The sequence below is a fragment of the Lampetra planeri genome, chromosome 3, assembly GCF_965212315.1.
Source record: "Lampetra planeri chromosome 3, kcLamPlan1.2.h2, whole genome shotgun sequence".
NCBI classification, from domain to species: domain Eukaryota; kingdom Metazoa; phylum Chordata; class Hyperoartia; order Petromyzontiformes; family Petromyzontidae; genus Lampetra; species Lampetra planeri.
Window position 1 is genome coordinate 17365275 of NC_136109.1, and position 21980 is coordinate 17387254.

The 21980-nt window shown below is 44.8% G+C and overlaps 1 protein-coding gene across 3 annotated transcripts in view; it reads right to left on the minus strand.

The window, feature by feature from the left end:
* The window catches only part of LOC144739097 (talin-2-like), a 244620-nt gene extending 231976 nt beyond the window's left edge, over window positions 1-12644 (minus strand). Inside the window, exon 1 of one of the 3 annotated variants that reach the window (XM_078622090.1) lies at window positions 12437-12644. The gene's annotated coding sequence lies outside the window, so the exon portion shown is untranslated. The remainder of the gene's footprint in view (window positions 1-12436) is intronic. The other 2 variants (XM_078622086.1, XM_078622097.1) reach the window with 2 other exon arrangements.
* Between the last annotated feature and the right edge of the window lie 9336 nt (window positions 12645-21980).

Genomic DNA, 21980 nt, shown 5'->3' on the forward strand with positions numbered 1-21980 from the left:
AAATAAAGTCAAAGTGGTCCTTGTTCAATTTCAGCAATTTTTGAAGAATGCAGCACAACACTCGATTTCTCATCAGTCACAAACAAACAACACGTACCTTTTTTTCTCTCATCTTTTAGGACTAAAAACGTTCTGCCTGGCGTTCCACTGTGGATGATGTAATCGATTTTCTGCAAACAAGAATACTCGTGCAGTGTGTTGTGTTAATAGATGCTCATTCAGTTTATTTCACAAGTTAGAGACCAATGAATGAGGGCCTGATCAATGGAGCAGTAGTATGGGAGAAAAGTTTGATTTCTCAATTATTATAATTATTAGGGTAACATTTAGGTGGGTAGTACGATCAGAGAGCCACATAGTCCTGAAATGTGAGATTACAACCCAGGTTTTCCCAATTCAAGTTTACATCTTAGGACCACCATGATGAAAATGTATCTGCCGCTTGTTCATAATACCTGGAACAAAACCACAGTACTGCACATCTCGGAATGACTCAAGTTGGACAGACCCACTGTGATGGTGCAGCCAGAAAGCATGTTATCGAGTCGTGGAGTTCGATGCATGGCACGATGGTAAGTTTCTCAACTCAACACCAAATCACGTTTGAGAATCGGCTCAGGCCATTGTCGTTATAGGTTTGATAACATGAGTACATGACCACACAACACCAGCAAGCAGATGCCTACTCTTGCAAGGTTATGTCACTTGGTCTTTACTGTCCACGCTTCTCAGTGGGGGAGTGCTTAAGAGATGTAAATTCAGAATTACCAGAGATAATGGATTGAAACTATTAGCTCCCATAGGAGCTGGCTAAGTGACAGTGCAATGACCACCAAGTAATCCGCACCTCCGATTAGCCCAGTTGGCTACGTGTGGTGCGAAAAAAGTTTAACATACATACAACACCGTGCCTTCAATCCGTTTAGAAATGCGTCTTACGTTCTATATTACAGTGTTGAACAAAAAGTTTGTAAATTACTTCTTGAAAAATGCCTTCTATGCAACAGCCAAGGCATCATAACATAAAGTATCTGCGCTCAAACGAGCATGGGGTTGGTACTCATTTCTGCTTAGTGACCTGACCCAGTGGTGGAAATTCCATATTCCTATGACAAAAGTCAGTCTCTCCATAGGACTGTCACTGTTGAGTGAAGGCATATAGACCTATAATTAAATGCACGAATAAAGCATTTTAGTGTGTTAATTCCACTTGCTAATGAGATTTTCAGATTGGATTTGTATAAAGAATGCCTTTTCAAGGCCAGCAGGGATTAAAACGTAATGCCAATGAATTGTGAATTTAAAAAAATACTTAAGAGGAAGAGAAAAACAAAGCAAACATAAACATGAATTGTGGGTTCATTACTGACATGTTGCTGCATCATTGTAAAAACAGACACTTGAAATACAGGGAACGAAAGCTCAGCCGGTGTGCATGCTGAGAATCAAGGACAGAAAAAAAACAGAAAACAAAAACAATCGTAAACATTTCTACTCGATTATAATTACCGTGCGTATCAACGCTGCGCGTGTAAATGATAGGCAGGGAAAATGTATTTATTTATTTTACGTGAACACCATTTAACTTGAAACAAAGTGACATCTGCAATCATTCTAAATGCCGTTCATGGTGAAAGCTAATACATGTGAATCCAATGCCTAGAATTTAATTTGCATACCGATTGGTCTACCTACTGCACATTCTAGCTGTTGTTTTATTGTTTGCGGAAGATATTTATAAGCATTCAGACTTAGCATTCTATAACTTGCCACGTGGCGCTATGGTTATAACCTTGTGAGAGTTCAAATCCTGGCCAGGGTTTAACTTGGCCTAACATTCTTTCCATAGTCAAGACAATGACTACTACCACTCGGTCTTGATTAATTAGGGCTTAGGTTGAGCTCATCGTCTCCTTAGTGTTCATTGAAATGGGTAGCAATGAGTCTTAACACTGAGTGATGCTTCTATGGGTAAAGTATAGTAAAGCTTTTAAGAGTCATGGTGATGTCCATATACTAAAATTAGCATGGTTGTGCCTAACCCTGGGGGTTAATCCCGAGCGAATGGCGAAAAAAGCACAAGTTCCAGTTTACTCTGTTGAAGACGAGTCACTCCCATAGCACGACAACTGCAGACTTTGAGCGGTAGCCAATTTATCGACCCAGCAAGGTTGATGGAACAAATCGTGCCCAAGAGCCGGGGGATTTGCACTCGGGAGCTTCGAACAGCGAGACGGCGGTGGGTATGGAGGGGGTCTGCCAAAGCGCCACCTGGCTGGCTGGATGATTACAATAAAGCAGCCACTAAGAATTCCCCGAAGCAAAACACTTCGCACAAGGGAGGGCTGCTAAGAGGTGGCGAAAGGTGAAGCGCAGCAAGCGAAGCAATCAGCCGCCGCAGATGCCAGCAGCATGCGGCGGTGGCGGAGAACGGGGCTAGGGGGAGCGGGGCTGGGGGGAGCGGGGCTGGGGGGGAGCGGGGCTGGGGGGGAGCGGGGCTGGGGGGGAGCGGGGCTGGGGGGGTGGGGGGCTGGGGGGAGCGGGGGTTGGGGGGAGCGGGGCTGAGGGTAGCGGGGGCTGGGGGGAGCGGGGCTGGGGGGAGCGGGGCTGGGGGGAGCGGGGCTGGGGGGAGCGGGGCTGGGGGGAGCGAGACTGGGGGGCATGGGGCTAGGGGGAGCGGGGGCTGGGGGGGAGCGGGGGCTGGGGGGGAGCGGGGGCTGGGGGGAGCGGGGGCTGGGGGGAGCGGGGGCTGGGGGGAGCGGGGCTGGGGGGGAGCGGGGGCTGGGGGGAGCGGGGGCTGGGGGGGGAGCAGGGGCTGGGGGGGAGCGGGGCTGGGGGGAGCGGGGGCTCGAGGGGAGCGGGGGCTGGGGGGAGCGGGGGCTGGGGGGAGCGGGACTGGGGGTGAGCGGGGGCTGGGGGGAGCGGGGCTGGGGGTGAGCGGGGCTGGGGGGAGCGGGGATGGGGGGGAGCGGGGGCTTGAGGGGAGCGGGGGCTGGGGGGAGCGGGGGCTGGGGGGAGCGGGGCTGGGGGTGAGCGGGGGCTGGGGGGAGCGGGGCTGGGGGTGAGCGGGGCTGGGGGGAGCGGAGGCTGGGGGGGGAGCGGGGCTGGGGGGGAGCGGGGCTGGGGGGGGAGCGGGGGCTGGGGGGAGCGGGGGCTGGGGGGAGCGGGGCTGGGGGGAGCGGGGGCTGGGGGGAGCGGGGGCTGGGGGGAGCGGGGGCTGGGGGGGAGCGGGGCTGGGGGGGAGCGGGGGCTGGGGGGGAGCGGGGCTGGGGGGAGCGGGGCTGGGGGGAGCGGGGGCTGGGGGGAGCGGGGGCTGGGGGGGAGCGGGGCTGGGGGGAGCGGGGCTGGGGGGAGCGGGGCTGGGGGGAGCAGGGGCTGGGGGGAGCGGGGCTGGGGGGAGCGGGGCTGGGGGGAGCGGGGGCTGGGGGGGAGCGGGGCTGGGGGGAGCGGGGGCTGGGGGGAGCGGGGGCTGGGGGGAGCGGGGGCTGGGGGGAGCGGGGCTGGGGGGAGCGGGGCTGGGGGGAGCGGCGGCTGGGGGGAGCGGGGGCTGGGGGGAGCGGGGCTGGGGGGAGCAGTGCCCCCCGTGACATTCCAAGTCAGCGCGGAGTCTCGCTGTGTGCGCGGCGGCCCACGCGCTTTTGTTCTCGCAAAACCTAAAACGAAAACCACAGCCGCTTGGCCCCTACTACGTGGGCACACTCTTGCCCAGATATTTGGATGTAATTTTGAACGACCCTCCCCCGATTGGAAACATATGCGCGTATTTTTTTTAAATCAGCATTTTATAGTGACGATGCAGCAATTTTTTGTACTGTACTAGTATACGCTTAGAGAATATTTCCAACGTAGTGCTCTGCAATATGATAAATGACCGAGTTTGTACTATGTCTTGTCATATCTGTTCTTTATTAGTTTCTGTCACTGGGGGATCTTACTACCACCAGTTGCATTTTATTCCGTCGATCTTTTATGAGAATTACCATGATGCATGGTAGCGGCACAGTGATTACCACACTGTGCTATAATCTCGACGACCCGAGTTCGATTCCTGCCAAGGCTAAAGTCCATGGGAGAGGGTTTTCCAAAGTGGTCACGAGTACAGCCCTCCTCACCGACGCCTGCGCTCACTGGCGTGCTAAAATATTGGTAAACAACCATCATTATCTTCATCCAGCAGTAGATTGTCGCCGGGCTGAAAATCGTTAATATTTAGTTATTTTGCCATTGCACAAGTGACAGCTATTACCGCAAAGTCGATTTGTAACTCTTAGCAAAATCAAACAACTCTGACTAAACACTCTTTATGAATTGCCATTTTTTTTACTATTCATATAAAGTACTGTTCATTCGAGAAATGGAGAAAACAAGCAACTGGTAAGAACAAAGGCAGTCACTGCATCACGCGCATTTAGATGAACTTCTACGGACATCTGGAATGCTCTTTCGTCCTGTACAAGGAAGCCACTGGGAATATGCACTTTTAATTTCTAAATTGAAAACTCATTTCTTTTGATGCTAAACGGAAACACCCAAGACTCATCGTGTCAAACTAAAGCAACTAACAAAGAGTACTGGGAGATATACCTTGAGCTGGCCTGCATGACTGTTTTGTTCAAATCGTATTTTATTTTCTCTTCTCTTACAATAGTTTTATACTGACTATATATGCAGCGCTTATGTCGCAGTGAGAAAAAAAATAAGAACGCTAAATTATATCACTGAAACACATTTTTGAAATATTACAAAGGTAAGAAAAAAACTCACACACCAAGAGCTTTTCATCAGCTTGAAGTTTCTAAAATTAACATTTGAGCACTCAATTTAAAGGATGAGGATATTTTTGTATCCACATAGTGATTACACAAAGCCAATTATAGTCCAATTATAAATACAATCTATGCCCACGACAAGCAGCAACAACATCATCATCGGCCAGAAATATCCAACATAATTGCTGATTTAGGCCGGTGTAAAATACGCTATTTGCAAATCCCATCTGCCGCCCGTGGTGGATACCTTGAGTCGTGTGAATGCAGGGCGAGCGAATGCAATCCACTGCCGAGGAAGAAGTTCAACATTGCAAAGTGCTGTCAATTGTTAATGCCATTCAAGTACTCAATTCTTTCAGACACTTGTCAAAAAAAAATCACTGACAGATTGAAGACAACCCTGCATTTGTGCCGCGACGGACTTCAGCCTTCGATAAGTAAGCAGCTTTTGGGGATTATCCATATGCTTATTGGGGTAATACTATGGTTTTGCATGAAGGCATATTGGCTGCCAAAGGTTCCCTGGGGCCCATAAGATGTCAAAAGCAAATTGGGTACAAATGCCTACAGTTCACTACTTTAAAAAAGCCTTCTCTTTGAAGAATTTCAAAAGCTACTTAAACACTGGGTTGTGTTCTGTAAAATATCAGCTGCTGTCCAGTGAAGAGGTCATCTGTGATGTTGTGCATTCCTTTTTGTTGATGCCAGATGTCTCCAGTCGAAAAATTGATTAATGGCCTCTTAGGCGGACTGTACAGTGAACGGTTTCACAATGCAAATGCAGAGATAGCCGTTACAAACTTAATAATAAAAAACACACCCACATCTATTAGTACATAAAAAGCATCTGCGAATGACAGTACTGTTATCATTATGTAGTGACATCGCGGGATGTCACTGTGTAATGCCGGCCCAAGAGAGGCACGGCGTACGGTATAACGACATCGCGGATACCACACGGTGAGGGTGTAGTACCAGCCCTAGAGGGGCTCTGTGAGCGCTGATTGATGGCGCTGGATGGCACCACGCTTGGCCCTACAGGATAGGGTGTGGGAGTGCCGGCCGTAGGAATGAGGTTACTAAAGGCCATGGCACTCTGGTTGACATGAGAGGACACGTGACCAGTTAAGTCTACAAAGGGGCCCCAAGTGGGGGCTAGGGGTGGTCACGTGGTCGGGGGCCAGATCCTGCTGCAGGATTCTGGAAGGTGGTCGTGGCCAAGGGCAGAGCCAGCCACGCCCAGAGAATATAAGCCGGGTCCTCCAGAGGGACCGGCGTTGTTGTTCATCTTGAAGAAACCTTCGTCTACGTTCTACCTTCTCCGAGTCTCCAACACGTGGACCTGGACCCGAGTTGTGGTCCCGGTCCGTAGTAGCAGTTACGTTGTAATTAGTGTAGTTAGCCTGGTGGTCACCACCTGGTTAACTACTCCAGTCACGTTGTGATTAGTGTGGTTAGCCTGGTGGTCGCCACCTGGTTAACTACACTAGTTATGTTGTAATTAGTGTAGTTAGCCTGGTGTTCACCACCTGGCTAACTACACTAGTTATGTTGTAAGTAGTGTGGTTAGCCTGGTGTTCACCACCTGGTTAACTACACTAGTTATGTTGTGATTAGTGTAGTTAGCCTGGTGTTCACCACCTGGTTAACTACACTAGTTATGTTGTGATTAGTGTAGTTAGCCTGGTGTTCACCACCTGGTTAACTACACTAGTTATGTTGTGATTAGTGTAGTTAGCCTGGTGTTCACCACCTGGTTAACTACACTAGTTATGTTGTAATTAGTGTGGTTAGCCTGGTGGTCACCACCTGGTTAACTACACTAGTTATGTTGTGATTAGTGTGGTTAGCCTGGTGGTCACCACCATAGGTTGTTATTCTGTTAAGGGGCAGTTAGCCCGTGTGTTGGTGTTAAATAAATGTGTTGCCTCCAAGAGTACGTCTGCGACTCAGTTGAACTCACTACAATTATAACACTGAAATCTGCAACGATGTCCTTACTGTACGTTACATAAACGTGCTAGAAGTCCATGGTCTTTAAAACAGGAATAGAATGTTGCTTTGACAACGAATAGATTTTTTTCCCTTTCTCACCGGGCCTTAGGAGCTGCAGATGGTTTCAGCTCACAACACTGCCAACAAACTCAAAATCCAGGATGCCCTCCCCTCCCTTCCCTCCACGGAGAAGCCCTTCTCCACCCGCCTTGCGGCAACGCCACCACACCCAATGAATGGCTCAGTCTCTGAACGACTCCAGATGTTGCTGCGCTCCGTTATAACTCAAGGAGAGAAAAAAGCCCACGCCCAGAGCACAAGCCAGCACCCAGAGGGGCCTCCTGGCCTCTACATTCCAGGCTATGGCTGGAAAGCAGCACATGACTCGTTGCTCTTTTTTTGACGTCTGCTCACAAATGGTCACCGCTTCGTTGGGGGCGTTGATAACTAATGCGCTGGTGTCCCCTGGACACGCCATGTGAATAGATGTTAATTGGATGACGTGCCAAGTTTTGTGTGAGATAACAGAGCATTAGCAGCAGCATCAGACGTTAATGGCAGTGGCTAGTTTTTAAAGCCACAGGTGGAATAATGGGTGCAATAAGGAACACATTTCACGTCAGACATAACTCAATTCCCATGAGCATAGCACTGTATGAAGTATTATGAGAGAGAAAAAAACAGGCAGTGTGGAATGACTGGTAGATTTTAAACTGGATTTTTTTTGTACGCAATTGCAGCTTTTTATAAGAATAAGTTTTGCCCTTTCTATTTTATTGCCAAAAAAGGTAAAACCTATTTTCATATTTTGATACTGGCAAAGAAAGGTCCGATATTAATTGCAGCTTTTGTTACTTGACGTTACTATATTAAGACTGTGTTTTTGTGCAGTTGTTGTACATATGGTGAATGTTCGCGTTGAAACAAAGACATTCTTGTCTTATTAAGATTGCAGAATTACGATTATGGTTGTTTCAAGATATTATATATAGTGGCTGGCATCAGCAATTTGGTATTTTTACCACTGTGAATACCTCACTTGTGTTTACTTAGTAATTGGAATGCTGAAGTGTGTTTATTGCACCAAAACTGCAACTAAAATAAACAAACGGTACTATAATAACTTTTAAACTATTTCTTTGCAAAAAAATTAATCCGTGTTAATTCCAAATCATAAGAAACTATCCACCTTATATCGCTGATAAATACAGTAGTGAATTATTTATACGACAAAAGTATTATTCCCTTCTTAATCGACTGCCGGCGTAAGGTTTCTCCATGTTAATTTTATTGCCTCTAGTTCATGCCGATTCCAAGAGTTTGAGATATAACTTCTGGTACAACTGCACACATTTTACTAGAGTTAATAAAATCTAGTTCAATATTTGGGATGGTACTTTGGAATTAGAGCGGGACGAATAGTCGATTAATCAACTAGATATTGCAATAAATGTAATTGGCTGATGCTACTGATGACATCCCCAAGCCCTGCCCGTCAAACTGATGATTATTAAGAATATTCGGTCGCTTAAACGATCCGTTAGTCCTGTTCTATTCGGTTTTAACACACAGCTCTCAATTAGAGGGTTGCCATTCCAAATCGCAGTTCGAGAGGTCAACACAACCAATCGTCTTTATGTGGATTATTAAAAAGAGTACCGACTTGCAGAACGTCACCAGTGGATTATCCTTCAGAGATACTAGTCTCTGCCAAAGCAATGTAACAATGTCAACAACTGTCAAGGACTGTCCATTCAGACGAGCACTACTCACTGGTCGTTTGAATATGCGAACATTTGGACTTTATTACGTATTTGATGTCGTTATTATATTTGCCCTTCCCCCCCCCACCCCTCTCCAAAAAGTGGAAGAGGGGGGAAAGAAGTGCATCCCAGGATTCACGAAAAGACTAATCCAAATTTTTTTTTTAAACACTCCTGCTCACACAGAAAAATTGTTGTGGCAATGTAAAAAAAAAGCAGGTCGCTTTAGCGCCAGTCAGCTAGAGGCAACAGCTGCTGCCTCTGGAACACAATCACGCCCCACAGTGCGGTGACGGGCATGCACACAGTCGTGGTGAGATGGGAGTGCTCACGTCTGTCCCACGCAGATGGCTCGCCGAGATGAGAGTCTGACCCGTTACTGTACCCAGATACACGCCAGCAACACTCCAGCTAGCGGGCAGCCACCCACACATCCAGCAAACCTGTCCAGCCTTCATCTACCCAGCCTAGCCTGCCCACCCACAAGTACGCCCAACCAACCTACCCACCCATAACCTGCCCACCAAACAACCTTGCCTGCCACCTATCCATCTGCAAGCCTCATCCAATCAGCCTCGCCACTCGGTCCAGGCGGAGTAAGGTCAGAAGGAGTGCGAGAGAGGGAGCTGGGCTGGGGATTACAAATGCAATGAGATCTTCCTTTAGCTTTAGGTGAACAGGTGTGCCTCCTTGGGGTAGACTATAATTAAATCTGCCGCAGTGACTCGTATTGTAACGAAATACAATGTAAGCGGTGCTGGTAATTATGATGCAAATACGAATTACGTTTGATACCATTACCACAATTATCACGATAGTCGTGTTCATTAGGCTGCTATTAGTTTATTTATTAACGTCTTCATGTTTATTTCAATTTCTGTGAATACATGAACGACACATTCCAACTTAATGATCATAATATGCCAATAAATTAGGTGGAAAATTGGGGAGGCCTTCATCCAGCAGTGGATTGATGATGCTCATGATGCATTCTTAAAGACTAAATAATAAATGGTCAATCTACTGCTCGATTAAGACTTCCAAGTAAATGCCATTGCTGCTGGTCTCACGCAGATTCCAGCTACTGGAGCTGCAAATTATAAATGTACCGCCCTAATAATGATTTATTACTTATTTACCCACTAAAGTCAAACTGTGTCCAGAAAGTGTTTTCCAAGTGGGACCCGTATTGGGAAGTTTAGGCCAACACCAATGATACTCTAATGTATTGTTACCATGTATTATCATAATTATATATTAAACTAACAACTATTAACTATTTTTTATTTGACCAGGTAAGGCGCACTGAGCTACATAGCTCGTTTCCACAAATGATAGCTCAACGAAGTGGCTTAGGGGCCGTCCATAAATGACGTCACGCACCTAGGGGGGGAGGGGGGTCAGACCTTTGTGACGATGTATGACGAGGGGGGGAGGGGGGGTTTGAGAAATGTGACGTCACATAAATATGCGCAACTTTAAATTAATATTCATTAAATAGACCGGTTATAACAACACAAATTTTGATACATTTTCATTATTAACTATTTGATTATTTCAATTTACTAAGGTCACCTTTATTTATTCCATGAAGGAGCATTTGGCCTCTCCATGGGAGAATGGAGAAGAATAAATTTTGTACAAAAAAATAATTATTGTTATTAAACATTTTTATTCTAATGATTCTACCATGGCTTTTCATTCTGTGAAATGAATATGTGATTGTTATAATTGTACTCTCTATTTTGCTTCCTTCTACTAGAAAGTTTCAAGTATTTTTTTAGTTATAATTACTTTTAATATTTTATAATTATAAGATAATTTCAATATAGTATTCTGAACATCTGCAGTTTTAGTTAGACGCTGAATATTTTCAAGTGGATTTTATGCTAAATGTAAGTTTTCGAACGCCTCCTTTTTAATAAATGTTTTCTCCTACAACATCAGAGTGCAGCACCACGTTAAACACGCACTACAATGACAATAGTTGCAAGTGATTTGAAGCATGTTTTATTTTCAAAATGGAAATATGGTTTTGGGGGGGGGGGGGGCAGAGCTTTGTGACGTCACATTTGAGGGGGTCTGACTTTTTGTGACGCCGTGTGACGAGGGGGGAGGGGGGGTAAAAAATCGGCCAAAATCGCGTGACGTCATTTATGGACGGCCCCTAATCATGTGGAAATGTATAGCAATCAAATACTCTCAATACATATTTATAAATGTGGAGGGGAAAACCGGAAGACCCGAAAAAATCCATGCGACCACAGGGAGAGAGACAAGCAAACTCCAAATAAGGTTGGGATCGAACCCACTACCTCCTGTACAACAGGCAAGGTAGTTAACATCTCACCACCGTGGCCCCTTTATATATTGCATTATTATTATTACGTATTTCAAACTATCAAGTGGTGGCAAATGTTGAACGCCTACGGTACAATGCAGCACAGCAGTGTTAAGCTTCATTCCGAGTGTCAAAATTATTAACGGAACCACCCACAGCTTGTTTGGCAAAACAAAAAGCATCCACAAATAGTCTCCCTGGTTGCTACAAAAAGATATCCAATACGTACTCACTCATCCACCCAACGTTTGAGAAAGAGAAAAACAATCTGACATCTATTTTAGTTTTGTTTGAGTGAGCTGCCTGGGTTTTCTTTAATAAAGTCAGAGCAAGAGAAAACATTAGTAAGTAATCATACGGCTCTATCAGTCTGGCATAAACTATACAACTATGTTTTATTATACCAGGCAAGGTCCACTGATCTGCGTAGCTCTTTTTCAGAAGCAACCTGGCCACAAATGACAGCTCAACGAAGTGGCTTATCACGTGGAAAAAATAATAGCAGTAAAATATCTTGATTGGAAGCTTTCGTGACTGCATGAATCCATCCTCTTTAGTTCTTTCGGTAATATACCTACGTGACTTTACGGAAATAACCAAAGAGTAAGCAGTCAAATACTCTAAATGATGCAGCAAATCTGGCTGTGGCGGTCCCACCTGATGACGGAGACTTGTGTTGCCTCCGAAACGTCGTGATTTTTATTGTTTTATTTTTATTAATTTTCATTTCATTTTTTACCTACGTGACTTTACCGAAAGAACTAAGAGTATGAATCCTTGCAGTCACGAAAGCTTCAAATCTAGAACTCTAAATGGAAACAGATGCATTTTTGTTATGGAAGCAACAATTAAAAGGCAGCGCGACAACTCCTCCGCTATGTTGTCGCATTGTTGGTGTTCTAGCCCAGCGCTGCAAGCAGTGCGGACGGAAGATTCATGGCTTGATGGAAAGTACAACGCGCATCTACACCGCATGTCCGATCACAAGCACATGCGAATGTAGAAGTACAGGGCACGTGAAGTATACGGCACAGACGTGCACTGACAGCACCATCGTACGTACTACAGACTGACACACACACACGGTGTACATACATTGTGTTGTGCATGTTGTTGCACTATAGCGCACGTGTGTGACAGCACAGGTAACATATGACACACATCGTCCAAGAACCGTGTACAATTTACGCGCAGCTGGAATAAATATTCACATGTAAACATATTCTGAAATCTGATTAGCGGCGTTTCTCCATACTCGAATTATCATGCGGCGTTGCTGCTAAGCAGTCATCCCGTCCCTGTGCCAGAGATGGAAATTCAACGTTCCTTTGGCGGGGACGAGTCATTAAACACGACGCAATACAACTTACACACAGCGACGTCTAGAGAGAGAGAGGGAGAGCTCACGCCGGGCATCATGCTGTGGGCACGTTTGGGTTGAAGTAACAACACTACAGAGGCACCGAGCAACATGCGCACGCATCTCAGCACGGACGGACGCGAGAACGTTGCAGACCTCCGTACGGGGGGGGGGGGTGTAGGAGCAACGTGCGGACGAATCTTCCTACCACGGAGAGGGGGGGGGCTCGCTGGCTGCTGCCGCTGCTCCGTGGCTGGAGGGGGGAGACGAGGCGAGCGGTGCTGTCCCGTGGCTCTGTGTGCTCCGATCGCTCTCACACGCTGGGAGGAGGAGGAGGTGGAGGAGGAGGAGGTGGTGGGATGCGCGCTCCGCTCTGCCCACTCTGCCCGTGCCCGCAGCCCCATAGCCCGCGAGGCTGCCCGGGGCACGCCCACCCCCCTCCCCCTTTGCACATAACCACGCCCCCTGAGTACGAGGCCACGCCCCTAGTGTATATCCACGCCCCTCCACAAATGACCACGCCCCTCGCCAAGTCCACTCCCCCCACACGCATGTGACCACGCCCCCTCAGTCAGGAACCACGCCTTCCCGGCCTCGTGGCCACGCCCCCTCAGACAGGAGCCACGCCTTCCCGCCCACGTGGCAACGGCCCTTAGGCAGGAGCCACGCCTTCCCGGCCTCGTGGCCACGCCCCCTCGGGCGGGAACCACGCCTTCCCGGCCTCGTGGCCACACCCCCTGGCCCTAGGACCACGCCCTCTTGACTTCAGAATCACACCCCCCCTCTGGGTCCAGGACCTCCCATGTAGCTCTCAACACGTCGCTATACGCCACTGGCTCCAACACTCCGCCTCATAGACACAGAGCCCCCCCCCCTCCCGCCGATAGCCACTCCCCCCCATAACCACGATCATGCAGCTGGGACTGCCTGTGTTGCCAGATGTCCTTGCACAAAAACCTTGAAACCAATGCACAAACACCTAAAACCATATTAGTCCATGGGCCAGAGCAGAAGTTGGTACCACATAAGGTATCACAACTTTAGTTGCACCAATTAATTTGCCCGGCTAATATAGTCGTGAATTATTCGATGGCCCAAATCAACATAATTCGCTGTTGGCCGCATACAAAATTGGAGCCACTCCCGACAAGTGAAATATCTGGTCGGGACTCATGGACTTAATAGATTCTCAAAACAGTCAGCATTGCTGTTTTTTTCCAGATGAGCATTAGCTTTACAGATAGAGCTTATAATACAGATATCGGGGATTTATTTTTAAAACCAAATTCATTCAAATTCGAATTAGTTTAGAAAAATATTGATAAGAAACTGAATTGCACATGTTTGCATTATTTTTTAATGGAAATTGTTTTTGTACATGCCGACAATTTACAAGTTGACAGGTATAGTATCAGTTTCTCAGCCGTCATTAAATATTTTGTAATAGTTTCATGGGTTGGAGCGGTGGCACAACGGTTTGCGCACTCAACTATGACGTTGAGTTTGATTCCTGGCCAGGGCTAACATTAGTACCGAGTAGCATCTGAACTGGTCTTGCCTCACCTGCCCCCCACCCCTGATCAACATCATGTGAGGATGTCTTCATCCAGCAGTGGATTGACAGCTTTTACCGACAGATGCAATTCATCATCATTATCATCATCAATCTAGATTTGAAGTTTTCGTGACTGCAGGGATCCATACACTTTGGTTCTTTCGGTAAAGTCACGTAGGTATAAAATCAATTAAAATCACGACGTTTCGTGCGCAACACAAGCGTCCGTCATCAGGTGGGACAACCACAGCAAGAAACAATTGCTGGTTGTCTCACCTGATGCGCCCGAAACGTCGTGATTGAATTTATTTCATTTGAGACCTACGTGACTTTACCAAAAGAACCAAAGAGTATTATCATCATCAATCACCTGGCCCTGGCTGGAACATAGCGGTCTCCACGAGACGCTGCCAGGGGGCCCTATTCTAAGCACACCGCCACTCTGAGCACAGTCAAAGACCTTGGTATTGTTTGACGTAAGCCTCAATAGTGGGCGTCCACGTCGACAGTGGTCTGCCCTGAGGCTGCCTCCAGTCCCGCGGTGGCCCATTGATGATGGTGCGCAGGGCTCTGGTGCGATCACTCGAGGCGTCCCCCAAGGCCCGCTGAAGTGGATGCAGAGTAACCGGCGCAGACACCACTCGTCAAATGCATTCAGGGACGCTGGCATTGATCATTGACAGATGTAATTACCTTCAGAAATTTACAGAAAGTCAGCGGAACGGTAGCACCGAACCTGGTAATGGTTTGACTTTTGATGTCAAGCAGCCATCCAGGATGGACAAGCAGCAACAAATGGGAAACGCACAGAGCTGCACATACCAGAAGGTTAGCTCAAACTTTCTCGATTTTACAGCTTTTCATACACATCTACACCAGTAATATGTGTACATTTTTCATATTTTCAATGCTTTAATATGATTGCTTTCTTTACCAATGCTACACGCAATAAGTGCATGCAGATAGCACTTGCTACATTTTTTATACTAATTATTATCATCATCACCTTTAGTATAATGAATATATAATTTGCAGTCAGTTTTAAAATTTAAATAACGAGTTATGAAATATGTTAGAATGTGTTCAGCACTGACACAGACTTATTAGACTTAAAGCCATATAATCCAACAATACATTTTGGCAACTTTTTTAACAAATGAAGTTTCTACATTATTTCACGTGACTCGATAGATTTTTTAAACATATATTATAATAAATATATAACACGTCTATCTCGTTTCTAATTTCACCATTTGGCTATTCCACGTCCCTTTCCTAGATTCTTGAAATATAAATTAAGTGTTCATTATTTTCACATCTTTCCTAACTGCGAACGCGAGTAGTCACCTCGTTCATTCTACACTCTCATGCAAAATGTACCAATCGTCTGTTTGACATATTAATACGATGCATTAATGTGTCAAGTCAAACGTGGTCATTCTCCCAGCTCAAACGAACAATGGGGCAGTGCTCATCACTTTGGACGAAATTCCTTATGCAAAAGCTAAGAAATATGGATATTGCGTACAAAATGTTTTCTAACAGCGAAGTATTTTAAACACTGCCCGTCTAGCGTTAAGCACGTTCATTTACAGCAAATCATTGTTTTGCGAATATACTTTCGAGTTGAACAAACATCTATATTAAAACCTGTAAGATAAATTGAACTTCTAAAAACATAATTACGTTCCCGTTTTAAAAAAAACAAATAAAGTACTGATTTGTGTATCCATGTATGTTGACAAAACTGAGTCCAATCAGCCTCAGTTGGCTTTCCAGACAAACATCAATGAACATTTTTTATAGGCAAACGTCAACCAGAAGATTGAACCTGGTTCTGAATTTGCTTGCTTAACCAAATGCTGCGTGACACAGGGATTAGTCTGAAACGTCAACAGAATAATGAAGAAAAATATTGTATTTGCATGATAAACCGGTCCCGAAATTGGTTGTTTTGAACCAAGGCTGCTGAAATGATTCACTGACAGAAGTCCTCCCGGATGGACAGATATATGGAGATAAATTGTCCGCTTATTAATTCGCTTATTTATTTTCCGTATATAAACCTCGTTTGTTAATTGTGCACTATTCCGAAAGAACCCTGTCCTCGTTCTCTGCATTAACGATGTTTTTGTATTTTGATTTTGTTGCCGCAGTGCTTACGCACCACGGATCTACCTTGTCAAATAGCCGGGCAACTAGTAACAAATCAAATACACTTAAACTCATGCTAATTTCTTCGTAGTCTTTGATTGGAAACCCATGTATAAAGGTAAAAAAAAACCTCTGATGTGGCATCTGTGACTTATAGGGGCAGTGCAATTTGAGGTGGGGGGGGGGTCGAGGGGCGGGGTTAGGATTGAGGGCGTGGCTTAAATCTCCCTAATTTACATTGGACAGAGACTCTCCCTCCGCCCCCAAATCTCTGGACCAATCGCCAGGACCCAAGAACCGGCACGTGCCTGGCGCAGCCAATCGCAACTTGAGTTTGTGAGCCGAGTTGTTTAAAGTGCAGTGTGTTCACGTGAGAGACACGTGGCTTTAAACCAGTCGAGTCCATTGACCCAGCACGTGGCCTCGTTGCAGAGGGGGTCTGGGATTTAAACGTTTTTTTTACCTTTTGTCGGAATGGACATCTTACGTTATATAGATTTATATAGCGCCTTATTCAAAGGAGCTTTACATAAATGATTCAATTGTACATGGGATGCTCCTGATGTTGTGGAGTGACTCATGCAGCCAGCTATGGATGTAGGGTTTGGTGGTTCAGTACATGTTGTTTATGTCGTTTATTGTGAAAATTCGGTCACAGTTCCTATGATCACTGTTACATTGCTTTTATGGCTTTATTTGGGTGATTTCGAAAAGTTTTTTGGTTTGGCCATGTTTGTTGTAGTACGGAGTTAGACTGATGGCCTTAATCTAAGTTGCCTTGTGGTTGTTGTTTGACTTGCATCCCACTGGGATTTCTGCATACAGCGTTTGTGTACGGTGCTTTTTATCTGGAATTTTTTTAATGTTTTTTGTTTCCTGGATTTTCAGTTTGCACATAGTCACATAGTCACTTTAAGATGTTTTCTTGTTCATGTTTTTGTTTTTTGTTTGCAGCCGATTCAAGAGCCGAATGGCTCACAGGGCTATACTTAATAAATGAAACTTGGAAACTTTAAACTTGAGTGGTTGAGATGTGGTGTAGTGTAGTTATTGGATATCGGTGTACAACTTTTTAGAATACTTTTTTTAGAAGAGGAATACAAAGAATTACATCTACAGTATACAGTACTCCAATACTGCTATTAATATAGTATTGTATTGCAGTCGTAATATGCTTGAGCGTATTTAATAGTATGCACTTGTTGGAGTGTAATAATCAGAGGTGGGACAAAGTCATTGTTATGCAAGTCCAAGTCGAGTCGCAAGTCATCAAATTCATGACTCGAGTCTGACTCGAGTCCAAGTCACATGACTCGAGTCCACATCTCATAGGTGGGACAAAGTCATTGTTATGCAAGTCCAAGTCGAGTCGCAAGTCATCAAATTCATGACTCGAGTCTGACTCGAGTCCAAGTCACATGACTCGAGTCCACACCTCTGGTAATAATACGAACACAGGAGATGCCGAGTAAAACGAGGATTCTACTTCGGGTAACCGCAAGAAAAAAACGGTTATCGGTTTGCCAGACAATCTTCAGGACAACAACATAACTTGATTTGACGCTTTCGTGACTGCAGGAATTACTCTTTGGTCCTTTTGGTAAAGTCACATGGGAATTAAATTAAATAAATAATAGAATACGACGTTTCGATTGCAACACTAGAAGTTTGGTGTTTTAACACCTGTTTTTTTGCCAGAAAAAAGGGGAAAACCTATTCTCATATACTGGCAAAGGAGGTCCCATGAAGTAACAACATAACTGTGTTATATAATCAACTGAGAAACGAAAGGAACTGCCATGGTCCATTGGTTAACTTTCTGGATTTTTGCAATCCAGAAGGAGCCACTTCAATTCCAGTTGAAACAACTGTCCAAATTTCCATTTGAAAACGATGATCGTTTGAAAACGACGATCGTTTAACAACCCTGAAAACACATCCAAAGCCTGAAAGATGTAACTCTATAATAGCAAGTACTGTTCACATACTGAAACTGAAAACTGTACAAGTAAAACATTACATCTGTTACAAATATTGAATGTGAGATCAATAACCCTGATGGAGAAAACATGTAACAATGCAAACCGTAATGGGAACTCATCACTTAAATAAATCACAAATATGTTGGAACAAAATGATGGCAGCTCTTTCAATAATTTACGCTTGGGTGCACGTGCATGCTCTCTGCGTGGCCCCCAGGCGATGAGACACGCTGGGATTGCAGGCACAGCAAGTACTACTTGCTGTGTGATTATTCCAAGCCCCCTGTAATGTTGCCCTTTTGGTGTCGCTCATGGGGAGCCTACTTCCCCTGGGCTTTAGATACAAGTGAGCACACAGGTGGATCTCGGTGGTAATTGTGAGTTTATTTCACCGGGTTCTGGATACCGAGGTCATTTCGACTTTTTGTTGTTGTCAAGAAGCACAGCAGGGAAGTATTGAGTTGAACTGTGCACATTTAAGGCGCCACATTAAAGGAATTTAAAGTGGTGTAGTATTCGTAGTACAGTATAACATTCGTTCTAGTAAAATAGGTAGCTAATGGTACAGTATTGTACAATCAAAGCTAGAATTAAATGTGTTTACTCAAACATTAAAGGGGCAGTATTCATCTCGGTTGATAGCCCTGAGCCAGTAATGGAAAATCCACATTCCTATGGTGGTGACCAGGATACTTACTATTGACTTTACCAGTGTGGCACTCGTCCATGATGTTCGTATCTAGATAAACAGTGATCATCATTAAGCCTATTCAATTTTATTTTAAGTTTCTTTTAGAGAGTTCACTGTAAGTTTTAAGAGTTTTTCAGACATTTCTACCAGGCGAATATGCATTTTGAGTAATTGAAAGTGTTGTTCGTGAATGTCATAAAAACGCTCACTGTTTTTGACCACAAATGTTATTAAAAGCCACGCGTTTCGTTTCAAACTATATGGTGGTCCAGATGTCTTGTGACCACCAATTAATTGACCCTTAACATGTTTTCCTTGCATATTCATTTATGTTTTAAATACAATCTTACTTTAACAATATTAAGTTTTAGACAATTAAATGTGGGTCACAAAACATTAGGACAACCCTGTACAATGACCTGCCCTGGCAATCCCGAAGGGCTTATCCACAGTATGTTTATTGAACACAATAACCAAACGCGATGCATTATTGTTTTACGTTTCATTTATAAAAAAAAGAAATGTGACGCATCAATTTAACATCGGTGAAGGCCTTTGAATTAAATGCCCCGTTTTTAACCAGCTGAGAGTACATCGAGATCTGTTCTGCAAGGGAGACGTGACACAATACTCTGCTCTTGGGAATGAGGATGTCACCTTGAATTGAATGCCAATTTTAAAGTAGAGGGAGTGCTTTTAGTAATAGAGTATTGCCATACAGAAATGGCTATGTCCCTGTGGAAATGTAACCATCGACTCTGAAAATGTGGCCAAGTGATGAGAATATGACCACTTGTAGTTTAATCATGATTCATCATTTTATACTCCCATTTTGAAATATGGAAGCTAAACAGCAGTATCCATGAAATTAATTGTTACCCAATGTTAATTCAGATGATGTAACCATAGAATGTTCAGTCAATGGTTATGTATAACATTTACTTTGGCTTGATTCAAGTCATGGAGAAACTACTTGACAGCCATTTAAATACAGCTGTTGTACACAAGGTACCAAATGTCATGGTGACAGAGAATGTATCCTTTAACTGGGAAAACACTGAGTGCGACCGTTTGATGCTTGCATCACATCCTAACGTGTAATTCTTCTATTTTTCAAGCGATCATCCCATTTACCTCATTTTAACAAGGTGGTGGTGGAAATTGTCGGGTACCGAGTATTGCTGACGCAATTACCGCACGGTCCCCAGACCACACAGCCAACCCAGACATTGTCATTTACTCAACCATTACGTCTTGTTTACACGCACATTTCGTCATTGTATATCTCCCGCAAACTCCAAACCAGATGTTAGGGACCACGTGTTTACATGCAAGCAAACCCAGCCACGATAAATATAGACATTAAACAAGCGTTTGGTTTCACAAAGAACATATTTTGAGAATACTATTCTAATGTGTATGGCGAGATTTTCAGGAGCTAAATTACAATTTCGAGGTCTGCTCATCATGAGAGGGCTCCAGGAGAAGGTTGTGCAATTTTGCAATTCTTCCAATTAAAATAGCACATTGGTTTACTCTGTGGTCCTTAGTTCGAGTTGTATGGCCACAATCACACGATGGCTTGCCTTAAAAATGTCGTTAATGAAGATGTACGTATCGGCCTGTTGTTGTTGTTGTTGTAAAACAGTGTTCCTCACTCATTTTCAGAGGGGAGCCACTTTCAACAATAAGACATTAATGTGAGGGCCGCCAGGCATTTGAAACCAGTGGGTTTGACAGCACAATGGGGGTGTTTTCACATGTTGTGTATTGTCGGGGGACGCACGTCAAGGGCCGCACTAAAGGCCACCAGGGGCCTCCAGTGGCCTGTGGGCCCCTTTCAATGAACGCTGTTATAAAGCATTTGATGGTACACCAGTTTTCGAGAAAATGTCAAAGCCAGGAGATGTGATATTTGAGTCTCAAATGAGGTTTATTCCGGACATCCGCATTCCACTCTGTTCGCTAGCATTCCTCCGGATCTGGGTGAGATTCTGAGGTGACCGCGTGATCCCAGAAAGGGGGGTCAGGACTTGAGTTGGCTGCGAGGCACTTTGTTGATACCTTGAGCGATGGGTAGCTGGTTATCGTTGGTAAGAAAACGTGTAAACTCCCTTGCAGTGTCTTTTCGTATATTTGGTGGTAGAATGTTGGGAGCCAGGGGATTCGTGTTGGTTTCGGTGTTCCGGTTACGATGCACATTGCGCTGTAAATTGTGTTGTTTTGTGTACTAGCTCCCGAACCAGGCTGGGGGACACTGACCGACGACAACCGAGATCAGCGATAGGGAGACAGTTCGCAGCACATCAGCAGAGGCATCCCAGGTTGTTCACACACGTTTCTGTAGCAGGGATAATTGAAAACATTTCAATGATCTGTTTTATGACGCTTGAAAGTCAGCCTTCTGTCCATAACCCCGAGATATCTTGGAATGGGGTCATAGCGAACTTTACTACCATAGGTCGCATTAAGGGTGGCATCTGCTGCACGATTGTTCAGGTGAAAAGCACTTGTGTTGGTTTTGAAGTAATTCAGTCAGCCTCCAGTCACTAAAATATGCCTACAATAACATTAGCTCAGCTAAGAGGATTGGGAATGTTTTCACGGTTTGTGCTGTGTGCAGCAATGGGCTGTCAATTGCATGTGAACTTATGAGAATATGTACACGGCAGATCACTTGTATATGTCAGTGACAATGTTAGTAGTGGGCCTTGAGGTAGGCCATTGTTCATAATTCTCTTGCGGCTGTTTACCAGCGAGGTGCAGCCTAAAATCATGGTTGTCGAGCATCACCTCGATTGGATTTAATATGGGAGTTCGGATTAGTTTCAACGGGTCATTTACTGTCAATACCCAAGTATGCTTGTTGACAATTTAAAACATGCGAAAACAATATTACACCATGTACTTTTTGGAGAGCAAGACAAAGGCCTACACACTCATCAAACTAGAATTAGAGTCAAATCACTCATGACCATTCTTTTCACTTTGACGTTTAAAGCTCTCCAAAATACCTGCTATTGTGAGAGTGCTTCTCGCTGGAGACAAATATTTTGCATAAAGGCTTTAACAAATTACGTGTAAAGTTTGCACCAACATCTGTAGTCCGTTTGCCCAGGATATTGCAGCCTGCGGTCATGGACATTTGGGATATTATACACAAAGCCAACGTTATAACGCAATCATGCAGCCTTTTATTTCCTTGTATTATTAAATTATAAATCTAATATATAATATTTAACTTGGTATCACTCAGCTTATGAAAACCGTTAAAATGTAATCATTGCATTTTGTAAAAACAATTCAAAATAGCTATTAAGATCTCCCACATTAACAGTTACTGCTTGGAAACACAATTCACAACAGCTGT